The following is a 13,608-nucleotide window of genomic DNA, read 5'->3' on the forward strand; positions in this document are numbered from 1 at the left end:
CGACGATTTCCTCTAAACCGATCATCGTTCGGTACCCATCGATGTAATATAGGGCGAAGGAGCTCTGAGTGAGAAACATTTCTTCACGGGAATCAGCTTTGATTCATACTTCGCTAGCAGGCTCCATTTTTTTCCTTTATTTTTTCCAACCGGAATTTACCGGAGAAACGGATTAGGTTTATCGAACCGAGGGAATAGACGTTAGGGTGAGAATTTGGTTAGTAACAAGGGATATTTTAGAAGACTTACGATTAGATCGCTGTTGTTGATACATTTACGACAAGGGTATATACAAAAATGTTACGAGGAAATTTCACATATATCAGATAAATTAGAAAATATATATTTGCAAAAATAGGGAAAGTAAAATATCCAGGGTGGATTATTTTTTTCTACTTTCAATAGCAGCGAACATAATTTTGACACTGGATTTATGCGTGATATTATTTGACACTTGTATATTTATAAATTCTACGTTTTCTTTTTTTCGTTAAAAATACTGTACGGTAGTTACCGTTACTTAAAAACACATAACGTGCTACACATAATCTAATCTGATAACAAAGCAAGTATTCTACCATGAAAGAATTTCATTGCTAGATTTTATTGCTGGTTATCTTTTCTTCAATGCCTCCAATAGCGGATAATACAATTTTATTGTTCGATTTAAGCGAATCACCTGTGTATTTATAAATTCTATATCTTTTTCCTTTCATTGAAAAGCTGTATTACTTATTGTTAGCCGGAAAATCACGATATAATACGTGTCCGACGATAAACCGAATTTTCTACCGTAGAGGAATTTCGTCGACGATACATGCAGCGACGATCACGACTTTCTTAATCTGTTGGTTTATTCGTCGGTTTAAACAGCAAGATCGACACGAGGGCGATACAATATCCGTCGAAGGAAATATTCAAAGAGTCATTTCCACGTCCCTTCAATTTCAGCCGCATGAGAAGCCGATTAATAGCTGGGGATAATATCCGACTTCGATTCGTCAAAAATACGTGGAATTACCTGTGGCAAGAGCGAGAGAAAACATTGGAACAAGTAGAAAAGCGACATGACACGACCGTCTGACGAGTAATGATACGATTCATAGTGATGATACATACTGGAACGATTCACAGTTACCTAAGTACCTACAAGTTGGAAAGTATCGAAAGATGTCGAAATCAATATTCAATATTAATGCCTTTTCAAACGATATCTAATTCTATTAGGTTGTCTGAAAAGTTTCTTTCCTTTCATAAGGTGATAATAGATGAACTACAATTTCTGTTTTATATTATTTTATTGAATTAGGTGTGATCCATTTCGTTCTATTTCTATTATTATGTTCGTGCATAATTCAATAAACTAATATAAAACAAAAAACATTGTGCGTCTACTATTTCCTTATAAAACGAAAGAAACATTTCGGACGACCTATATAAACGATCTAATTCTATAGCAATGGAATAGATATCGATATTATGGCCGATATTTGAGAATAGATTTTTAAGCTACTTTATAAATAATAAGATAATAAGTAAATACATAAATATAAGTACGCATAAGTAAGCTCATAGATGGTTAATAATCCAGTCCCTTGTAAAGCTTAATTGTTTAAATCGATTAATAATACAGCGCTGACTATCGGTCAGTATTAATTCACACGTTATAAAGGATAGTAAAGGAATTTTAACGTGTTCGATATGCCAGAGTATTTCTGGGATTCCTATCGTGACCAATTCCAAAATGAATTTTTCTTTCTTGCTTTTGCTTCAAAAATGTCTAGAACACTCGCTAGAATGTTAAAATATATTCAGAAAAGACGATGTCGATATCGACGTTATCGCTGATGGGCTACTTCCTCTTCGATACGTGTACTTATTAACGCGTTAATAAATACACCATTCATACTCCGTTTCTACAGTATCAATAGATACTTTAACAGAAATATCAAATCGATACCGATATTTATATACGAAGAGCAACTTTTGCGCAAGCAAACTGGCATACCGATAGGTAGCAGCGCGGTATCAATCCCAAGACTAGTAACGGGTAGACGAGGATAAAACAAGGATTCTATAGAATACAGGAAAAAGACGAAGAAATCCCATGGCGAAGTAACGGTGCAGCCAGTGATTTGCGACTGGTCCTTCGGGTATTTCCGTGGCCCCGTCAAAATAAATTGTTGTTTCCCCTTGTGAATTCGAGGAGGACGGACCTGGTACCCGCGAATGCCTCAAACAATATCGTTAGTACCTTCGAGACTTGAGGGAGATCTCCTCTTCTCTCCCACGCCGCCCCTTTTCTTTCTCTTCTTCTCTTTCTTCTCCACGATTCTATTGTTCGCCGTCTCGCTTCGACCACGTCCAGCACTGAAATTTATGATACGTCGCGCATTTATATGCCCACACCCTCCATAAATTTTACTTTACGCGCATGTAAGTGGCTCCACTTTTGTTCATAGATTCCTTCGACTGTCAGATTTATGCCCACGTACGTGCTACGGTTCGATGGCCGAGACACGGTAGAGGCGGGCACGGAAAGGGAAGGATACTGTCCTGCCATCGAACGATAAAGCTACCGAATTGCCGTGATAATATACCGCGACATCGAAAGTCGGTTATGCGTAGAATTTCTATGATTTTTCTAACGCGAGATGTTTTCAAATGTTGGGATCGGAGAACGTACAGTAACCACGAAAACAAGAGAGAGAGAGAGAGAGAGAGAGACTTAATAAAGATGGAACGAAATCGTTCATAGAACGCGGATTTTATGGAAATTTGTATCTCTGTAAACGATAATCGAAGGAATAAAACCTGTACGATCTATATGCTGGCTCTATTTATTTCTCTTCAGTCGGCTGATTACTCTTCTCAGAATTTTTCACATAATTCTGATACGACCACAAGTCATAAATAAACACTTTTGAAGATTCTAACAAAAGGCTGCAACTCGAATAAAACTATATACTCTAGGTATCTTCTAATTATAATTCGATAAGACTCTAATATTTAATATTTAATATTTAACATTTAATTCTAGTACCTAAATTTTAAGAATCGGATAAGTCTCATCCAAATGAGATCACTTAAATACCTGCTTCATTTATCGTTGTATAGAAAAGAAACTACTGGAATCAAGAAGCTCGAACATCTTATGGACCTGCTCTTCAGGAACAGCGGTAACGATATCTCAAAGTATCTAAAGAGATGACGAGGAATAAAAGGAAAGGAGATACGGCGAATGGCGGGATAATTCAAAGTTCGTATTCCTTTTCGTGGCGAAACCCGATCGGCTCTCCCGCTACTTAGAACACCGGAAAAATGCTGATGATCCCGAGATACCGAGTGTCCTGTTAGCGAAACAACTTTGCCTGGCCAGAGGTAAATTGAAATTGGACGCAGTGACGCGAATTATTATAATCCTGGGGTCGCTTGGAAGCCCTCGGGCGTTTATCCCCGGACCTCTCTTCTTTCCACCACCAATGTAGCTATATAAAATTTCGAGCCAACGTGCAACGTTTTCATCCACGTCCTCGTGGCTATCTCTCGCGTACACACGCCACTGATCAAAAGTCGCGCGTGAACGTTTTCAGACCTGTACGGTGTGAAACAGGCACGTTTGGCTGCTTAATTTTTCGCCAGACCACTGCGGACGTTGCAGTTATTTTACCGCGGTCAATCGACACGGAAATAATCTTTGCGATATGGTTTTTTTTTTTATATTTATTTTTAATCTTTCGAATTTTCTTTTATAACAGTTAAATAACGTATGATCTCTCCACTGTACAGGTTGTTTCAGCAGCGACGTTACGATCAGCAAGGTGGCGATTCTACTTGAAAGAAGAAACAATTCAAGTCGAAAATATAGAATAATTTTTCTTGAGAAAATGGAGCTTGAAAATCGAGATTCGTGACAGCGTTAATGAGATTTCCAAATACCCCATAACCAGACAGCGGGATTTTTATGCATTTTTATGCAAAGTTTGAAGGTACAAAAGTGGACAAAGTGCATATATAATGGAGAAAAACACGCGAAACTTGCAAAGTGGTGTATTTTTCATAATTTTTTCCTAGACGAAACAAATGTTCATCTACGTTTTATTTCTCCCCTTGTATCCATAGAAACATAAATTTGCATAAAAATCCGTAGTCTACCTATAACGCGTTTAATTCTACTTATAAATGATGTCTACGAGTAATCGAATATTTTCGCCAGTTTGTGTACGTACGTATACCGAAGACACCAAGGCTCAAGGTTAGCCTTTAGGAGTAGAGGAAAAGCAATCCTGGCGATGAAGTATAGATAAGAATGAAATATATCGTAAGAGGCTCCAGGGGCAGCTGTCTGGCGACGATTTCGCATTCGACAAGCTAAAAGATTCACTTCGAACGCAGCAGACCGTTCCCTCCGGTGGTTACCGGTTAAACGAGAAAAGTCGCGCGTTTGCGGCTGAATTTTCGAGCGATATTTCCGGTTCGCCTGAAGGGTCGTCTGGTCCAGGGGCAACCGTCGATGTATCAAACGTTTCACGTTTCTACATACGTATTTATACATCGTTCTTCGGTATAGCAATCAACTACGTATCATAAAAGAGCAATTTTCAATTCGCGATTGCTTCTCGATTCGACGATTGTTTTACGTTTACGTATATTTTGTCACTTAGTTATATACTTGCCATTTAGGTATATTTTCTTTCATATTTTGAGATCCATTTCAAATTTCTGTTATCGCGCACGCGTTAATGTTTGACGTTTTTATACGACAATGAAAGCTCGTTGATACGATACAAAAATAAAAGATAAAGTGGCACGAAAGAAAAGATTAAAAGAAGATCAAATTTCGTAATAATTACAATTGAAGTAAATTAATAACGAAGCATCAAGACAATCGACGATAAGAATATCTTCAGACGATCCATTCGAATCATATTTATTACGAATTTAGCATCGCTCAAGGTCTGCTGATCTTTTTCGTCTATCCACCGATGGTAGGTATTTATTTAACGTTCTAAACACGTTTAAACAGCTGAACATACGAAATATCGATCTTTCGCAGGATCTGTCTACTGAAATAGGTGAGCCTCGGCACAGAGGCGGTTTAGTCCTTTGGAGTAAATGTTCCCATTAGGCTGCGGCGGGCAAACGACGAAAGGAGGAAATCCTGCGACGATAAACTACCGGCAGGATGAACCGGCTCGCGCACGCTGCAGTTTAATGTTCGACTTTGCTATGTTGCAGCGACGCATTGCTAAACTGCATGTACCAAAGCGTGACGGGCGTTCTATATTAGCTAGAGCCGTTTCTTCCGTGTCGCGAAGGATTCCGTCTGCTTTTTACGACACCCTGCCTTCTCGTAAAATTCTCGATTCGTTATGGACACTGTACGTGAACGTGTTGTACTGTCATAAATATTTGCTGTAACTCTGTAAGTATTCTAACGTATATTTACGTTCCCGACGTGGACGGAATTGATTAACCACGATGTCGCGTTTACCGCTTATTTTCTTTTTTTTTTTATCGATTTAATTTTTCCAATATAGCGTAGAGACTGTGGTCTCTGAACGCCACTGCGCATTTATTCACTGCGAGATTCCATGCTAATCTACGTGTCGTTCAAGTTTAATCTTCTTCATGGTGAGGATCAAAAATGATGCTTGATAATACATCAACGATACACAACGCGTAAAGGGAGTTGAAAATTAATGGATTTTCCGTTTCTTAAGACCGAAGCTTTTTAAAATGGATGCAACTGTTTCGGACTATTTTTGTGTTTTTTTTCCTTGCTGCCTGCTCGTCACTTTGATACTTTCAATCTCAAGATCTTCATGCTGCAAAAATTCTCGTATGTTTACGATTATGACGTATCATGACACTGCGCAAATTTCTGCAAGTATTAGGATAATGTTTCACGACAGTCTAAAGTATATAGGAAATTTCCAACGTTATAATTTGCTGATAACACTAGTAAATTGAAGAGTATTTGGAATTTTAGGTACAATTTTTCGTCGAATAATAGTAAAAAGATCGATTCAACCTACGATGCCAACTTCCGCAAGGTCAAAAGCTATCAAGAACGAGTCTCTCGTCTGTATTAACGTTAACAGAAATACGAAAAATGCTGGAAAGATAACTTCCACGGTAAGACAATAACTTCCAAGTTGTATGGTGTTACAGAAGGGTTAAGGTACGGTAATTGGTGATGCGTCTCGATTCAACCGCCGCTATTACATTTAATTATCACCCTTACCGCTGCGTTTAACCATTATCAGAATCTGGGATGGTAGTAGAAACGCGTGAAAATGCAGCTCACCGTTTCCATGATTTCCAGCGTGATTCTCGCGGAGCGGCAATCGCTTTAATGATCTCACGGTACGCCATTAACTAAGCGTTCTGAAGGGCCAGCTTCCTAGACGAGCCAACGTCCCTTGATGGCGTCCTGTGACACAACGTACGAGCCCTTTTCAACGCTCCAACCTTCCATAAAGTCCCCCTCGGTCCTGTTACATGCATACGCACACATAGTGATGCCGCAGTCGATGCTGCAAGACAGGTGAACCTTCCATACCGTGAAGTACAAAGTATTGATCTGGCTAGAAAGTCTTTAACTTTGTTAATGTAAAATTCATAATTTGCTATATCGATTCGTAACAAGGAAATAGAAATTTACTAAAATTCTCAAAGTATCGCAAAGTATTTGATAACTATGTTTTACCAATATACCGATCAGACTACTACAGTCGCGCGTAGAATATGCAGTCGATAGTCGATGACGAGTGATAACAGAAATTTTCACAGCGTGAAGTATAAAGCACCGATCCGACTGAAAAGTCTTCGATTAATTCGGTAATTCGCCGCGTTGATTCGCGAACGAGAAAAGCGGAGATTTAATAAAATCGTCAAAATATTGAGCGTCTGATAATTATATCTTATTAATACACCGTTAATACGGTGCTATTTTAATTTGAATTTCGATTAAATCAGTTACCATCTCAGCAAGCTGAAAATCAGATTCCGCGAGGAAGAACGGCTACCATTTTGACATTTGATCTCTGCACCGCGGTTGCAGGATTTCTATTTTCTTGCCTCACGGAAGCTCGCGAGGGCTTTCAGGTTTTAACGGTTTTGCACACGGAGGGTTGAAGATCCCGGACGTCGTGCTTTACGAAAGAGAAAGAGAGAGAACAATGGAGAAAAGGAGAAAACAGCGGGCAAGACATCCCTACGTTTTCGTAACAAACGTTTCGACCACGTTTCCGTTATATTGCATCCGTGTGAGTTCAGGATGACGAAGCAACTGTGCAACAATGTTTGCTTCCTCTTCCCAGGGTATAACGCTCCGGTGACGGCGCCCTTTTCTTGCGTGCTCGATGATTCTGATCTAGATGCATATAGAAGTTGTGTCGAGTATTAGAACAACTCCTTTTACGGCGTTGTTTGTCTCTCAAATTTTGCATGCGTCGCTTCTTTTCCTTTTTATTGATCGCTTGAAAGATCGCTTTCGGTACAGTTGAGGTTACATAAAGATGTTAGAATTTTTGATACTGTCTGGTAAAAGGATTTGGATTTTTAGATTCTCTGGTGGTTCTCTGAAGCAGACGATATTTCGCTAAATCGACACGTATCCACAACTGAACGCGTCTCCTGTGTATATCGTTGTTTAGTAGCGTGGTTGTTTCGATAGAAAAATTTCTGATTCTGTATAGTTGCAATTTTTTGAAAAAAGTAGCGCAACTCGGTGATTGTTCGGGCAGTTTTTCTTAATTATTCGCCACTTACCTGTGTTTATTATGTATTCTTTTTCTGTAGGTTCGTTGTATTACCTTCTGTCTTTCTTTATTGAAAAATTCGACTTGTTATCTAAAGAATTTTACTGAAAAATTCTTTACTAATAACGAATTTTTGGTCGAAATAAAATTCCCCAACGGCGCGTCAGTCATCGGTGCGTTGCATCAAACTTTTGCGTTTTCAGCGAAACGATCGGTTCTTTCATTAAAAACATTCCTTTCGTTATTGAAATTTTTCTCCTGTCTTTTATATAATCATGTTATTGAAAGTTCTCTCGCGGAATATTCAGCTGTAACGAGACTACCTTTTTTTAGACCGACGAAACGTAAACGGTGCGGCGGTCTGTAAATTATAATCTAAAAAGTTTAATTAAAAGTCGATGTATTTTCATATAATTACAATTAATTTCTATCCTATATTATTTTCGTAGAATAAATTTAGGATAAAGATCTCTCGTAATTTAATCTTCTTTCGTTGAAATTTCTCTATACTTCCGCAACATTGTTATATACGTGTATCGTTAGAATTTCTTCTTTTTAATCACCAACTGGCACAAAGATCGCAGAATTAAAAAAAGATAGATTTATCATATTTCCCCTGTGTGGTCTTCGATTCTACTATTTCCATAATGGTATTTGTCGTTATAAAAAAAAAAAAAAAAACGGAAATTCTAACTACAGTGGCCACAAAAAATATCTTTTAGCAAATTCTACTTTTCCTTCTCAATTTCTTCTAGTCGTATGAAAGTACCACTATATAACGTGAAATTTAATATACTGCAATCTAATTAATTAAATTAGCATAAGAACTATATAACAAGTACAACGATGTATAAAGCGCAAATAGTTTTTGTAGCCGCTGTAAATGCTATCACAGGAATCATCATGTTTCTGTGAATTTAACCGAATTTGCCGGCATTCGAACGACATCCTCCGGCATCGAAGACGTTCGAGGGAAGCTATCGACTCCTCAGATTCATAATGCGTCGCACGCGCATCGAGTCAATCCGATTACACGGCTGAACGGAGTTAAACACGCTCCTCAGCCCACATTTCGGATGACGTTTACGCATGGTCGCGCCTCGGCTTATGGGGAACCTGTCTCGACTGTATTTCCAGTTGTTTCTTTTCGCTAATCCTCCAATCGGGTTACGCGTGAGCTACTCTGACATCGGTGACTTCCAATTCTATACTATGGAATCTGTAATTCCTATAGAGAAACACTAAACAATATACGAATCGTATGAAAATTGTATTATTCTCGAGAATTGTCTCGGGAGTTGTCTCAGTTCGTTATTACATCGGAATTCTTTACACTGGAAATACTAGAGATTTATTATTATTTTCATACTTTCCTTAACGCTTTCGGAACGGGATGTTCCTTTAAATTGCGAGAAAATATCTTTTTATGAATTATTAATGAAATTTTTCCAAGAACGAAGCTAAACTAAATTTGAAATGTTTCTGACACGAAGATCACGCAATGAATCAATGACGCAAGCAGGAGACAGATATCAGTCGTCAATATATACATCGGGTTAATGTAAAATTGTCCGAACAATCATCGACTTATTCTCTGCCGCAAGAAACGAAAATTTTCCCGAGATTGAGGCCAAGTGATTTGGCCTCAGATTTGAAATTTTCTATCGATACAATCGCATTGACTGAGTCGATGAGAACGTGGTAAACGAGTATCAGCCGTAGATATACGCGTTAGTGAAAATTTGTTTCGACGATCATTGACTTTTACTACTGTAAAAGTACGACACTTTCGAAAACGAAACGATACCTGAAATTTGTTATCGATGCAATCGTAAACGGAATCAACGACGCACGCAGAAAATATGTATCAGGTTTTTGATACACGTCGAATTAATAAAAATTGTCTGAACAATCACCGACTTATACTACTGCAAAGAGCAAACTTTTGGAAGGCAAGACTAAATGAAATCTGGAATTTTTCTATCACAATGCTGGAAGTTGGTAGAAAAGGGAAACGTGTTGCAGACGGGAAAATAACGCAGTAAACAGAAGAAGGTAAAAAGGGGAAGAGGAGGAAAGAGAGAGAGACAGAAAGTTCGTTTAATTAGGAACGAGTCTACGTGGAAAACGTGGGTACAAGGATGGAAGTATCCTGAATACGTAATCAACTTGTGTTTCTACTTCGGGCCACTGACTTTCTCGTCACCACGTTATCTCGTCAACGAACGACCTAAGAAACTTGATAATTCAAGATACAATGATGGCAAGTTCAGAAGAAAATGGTTATTTAAGGATGTTACAGTCATTAGACGGATATTATATCATTACGATATTAAGTCTGAGATAAGCTTTCTTTGAAGTTAAAATCCGAGCAAATTGAAAATTGGGAATCTCGATTAAGGAAAGTTGGTATGGATAATTAAAATTAAAGAGACTTAACAGTTTGGGAGATTGAAAAATCAAAGTGGGTATTACGTAGTCGATTTTATTACAGAAAAAAGGAGCGTGGAAAGATGATTAATAAGATTAAAGATAAATATGTAAATAACGATACAAAGATACACATTCTGATAAATATTTAAATCGTTTATTAAGTATATTGAAAATGAAAAAAACGTTCATTTTACCGTGAATTACATCGTAACAAGCATTTAGGGGTTAATCAAGTAATAATTAAGTTAATGATTGATTTTAGGCGGCGAATTGAAGGGATATGGTTGTGGGAAGGTCAGTGATTTGAGGGTAATTTGGTTAGCTGGAGCTATTGGAATGTACCCCTTGGGAAGATAATCGAGGTTACTATTGATTGAAAGATTTGTAGATTTTGGGTTGTGGTTTATCAAACTGTTTCGTGATTTATTTGATCAATATTGACTATTATCGATCCCGTACAACTATTCACCGAAATTTGTATTACGAATTTGCGCTATTTCCTCAATTTAGAATCTGGGGTTTAGAAACAATTTAGATATCTGGAAATTCATACTCGAGAGAATCTCCAGTAAAAACATTTTCCGATCAAGAAGAAGAGAGAAAAAAAAAGAAAGAGAAAGAAAGAAAATTCAAGACGAATAATTGAATCAAACGTGAGCAATAAGAAGATGTCATATCCATTGTGCTATGAAACAAAGTGACTCTGTCTATTGCAAATTCGATAGAAACATTCCATTGTGTCCTTTTGTCATGTTCCGATTGTCAATTTCCAAATGATCGTGAAATGTAAAATTCTGAAAGGATCGAGCGGTTATTTTTCACGGTTCGACGAGATACAGAAAGTTTGCATGGGCGAACAGAAATGTGGGAGTTCCGTGACACTCTACCCTCTTTGGATCCCGGGTAAAGCAAACATTTCCACAGGGGGTTTGAAGTTTGAAGTTCCGCGAAACGGAAACAACAACGAGACCTCTCAATTACTCTAATTGCGTGCTTGAAAAAACCAACCTGAACAACGACCAAACTTTGAACGATTCTTCATTAAATCCTCGTCCAACGGCATACCGTTCGACAATCGCGTTTCTGCTTTTCACCCTGCGCATCTTTAATATTACTGCACCGACGTCATTTTACATCAACATAATACCTTTAAATTATCGAATGTTATATCGTAGAACAATAAAGTGCTTAATAGCATCGTTGAAGAATATCATCCAATAACATAATCAATTTGCGAGAAAAATTGACAATTTTTAAGTACCTGCGAAAATTGACCTGAAGACTGAACTATTTTCTACAAGTTCCTCGATAGAGTTATGCTATTTGACAAGAAGAATGTCACGATCTAATAATGTTACGTTTCACTAAAGGTCCTCGAAACACAAGACTGTTACCTAAGAAGACGAAAAAATTCTTTTCATCGACGAATGACCAATTTATTAATGATTCTTCATTATGGATTAATTTCTTGAAAATGTTAAAGCACACGAAATATAAAAGTCATTGTAACGTACCAAGTATAATATTCAACAAGCGAGATAATTGTTTATCTAGATTCCACTTCTTTAATTATAATCTTACAAAAATATGAATTTGCATGAATATTCGCAGCTCAGTCGTTACATATAGCGCCGTACTTACTGCATATTGTCATTACACGCAAGAAACTACCGATATCTCTCGTATAATGTGTATCAAATGATAGATGCGTGTGTTTAAGCGACAGACTACGAGAACGTATGCCGGCGGAGAGCAAGGTACCCGTTTTATAGACGATTATTGATTTCGTGGAGGGATACGGTATCGAAAGCCCATAAAAACGGATTTACGGGTGCCGCGGATATAATGGTCGACGGGGTGGTTCTCGTGGCAGGGTTAAATCGCGCGTTCCACGCTCCTCTGTTCGCGAAACGACTACGTTTCTGCAAAAACTCTCGACACACACTGTGAGTCGCGTTTTCTATCCGTCGATTGTTCGCTGAATGGTCCCGGATTACCGCAGCCGGGGTAGTTCTGGGAAATGGGAGGAGGAAGTGACGAAAGGATGAATGTTGAACGAACAACGATCCTGCCGATGATCGATGGTATTATGTTTCGAGTATTACTTTTGATGGCTGTGTCGAAGTTCGGACGAGAATTGTTTGTAGATTTGTCGTATCGATTTTATTTATCGCTAAGTAAATAGGATTTATTGGGTAATCTTTTACGAATGAGGTTTCGTGATTTCTTGTTCGTTGAAAGTGATGGGTTGGGCATCGAGACCCAATTGAATTTTACTTCGCGAACTTTCCTCGCCAATATTGAATTTTGGAAGAGGAATTGTATCGATTGTTTTGGCACGAAGTTCGATCGAATAATATCTTTTACGAAGCTTTTACGATATCCTTTTTACGAACAACCTTTATTCGATTATTTATAAGGATTTAATTACAAACAAGACACCAGGAATAAGCAATCGATTACACGATAAATATACACGATCCCGCTAAGCACTCCCTTATTAGCAACCGCAACTAAATTCTCAACTCGAGCGTAATAGATTCGAACGATGTTAAAGAGATAAATCGATATCAGCAAATACGAAACTCTACAAAAATTCAGATATAATTCGTAAAACGATCAATTCTCAAACCTCGACATGTCACACGAAACTAACAAGAAACCAAAGATAAAAAATTCACCACCCGATATACACAATCTTCCTTAACACCCGTTTATCAACACCTAGACCGAATTCTCATTTCAAATCTAATACTCTGGAACAAAATCTCTCAAAATAATTCATTTCCGATGTACGTACAAATTCACCTACGACAACTCATGAAACGATTAATCGCATCAACTGATGAAGAAAGTAAAAATAAAAAGCCATCATCTTCCAAAGCGCCTCCTTGTTAGAGCTTCCATCAAAGTTTCAACTCGCGAGGCGCGTCATCGATGTTATCCCTTGTCCATATCAGGAGACGTCCGGAGATCTTGCAGGTGTGCGTGCTCGCATGCAGCTGCGCGTGCACGGTGGTTACAAGGGGCGTGCATCTGCACGTGCACGCGCAGGGGAGCGTTAACGGACGCGTTGATGCACCGCCGCCGGCATCCTCCATCCACTTGTCGGGTAATTGCGTTATGTATTGACTCGGTTTACCGGAGCGAATAGGGGAAGGTTCCCGTGTGAGGGACGTCGACGCGTGGAAGGGGGATGGGAGTTGCATATTAATTATCCGATCATTCCGATGCTTAACGAGCCACCACATCGTGCTTGGGACTACGTCGAGCTTTTTCGCGCTTGCGTTGATGACAAGGTATTGTTCGTTCGCGGTTCGCTTGGCTGCTTTGATCGTGCTAAGTTGTAAGAGTGGTTTATGCGTTTGGAGCGGCACGGGTACAGTCGGCTGAACGCGTTCAGGTTCGT

The 13,608-nt window shown here is 38.5% G+C and overlaps 1 long non-coding RNA gene across 1 annotated transcript in view; it reads right to left on the bottom strand.

The window, feature by feature from the left end:
- Positions 1–1,757: 1,757 nt before the first annotated feature.
- The window catches only part of LOC138179605 (uncharacterized), a 78,043-nt gene continuing 66,192 nt past the window's right edge, over positions 1,758–13,608 (bottom strand). Inside the window, exon 3 of the long non-coding RNA XR_011173088.1 lies at positions 1,758–2,370. This is a non-coding gene — a long non-coding RNA (uncharacterized LOC138179605). The remainder of the gene's footprint in view (positions 2,371–13,608) is intronic.

This window comes from Bombus flavifrons, chromosome 5 (assembly GCF_040668555.2).
Source record: "Bombus flavifrons isolate JBK064 chromosome 5, iyBomFlav1_principal, whole genome shotgun sequence".
NCBI classification, from domain to species: Eukaryota; Metazoa; Arthropoda; class Insecta; order Hymenoptera; family Apidae; genus Bombus; species Bombus flavifrons.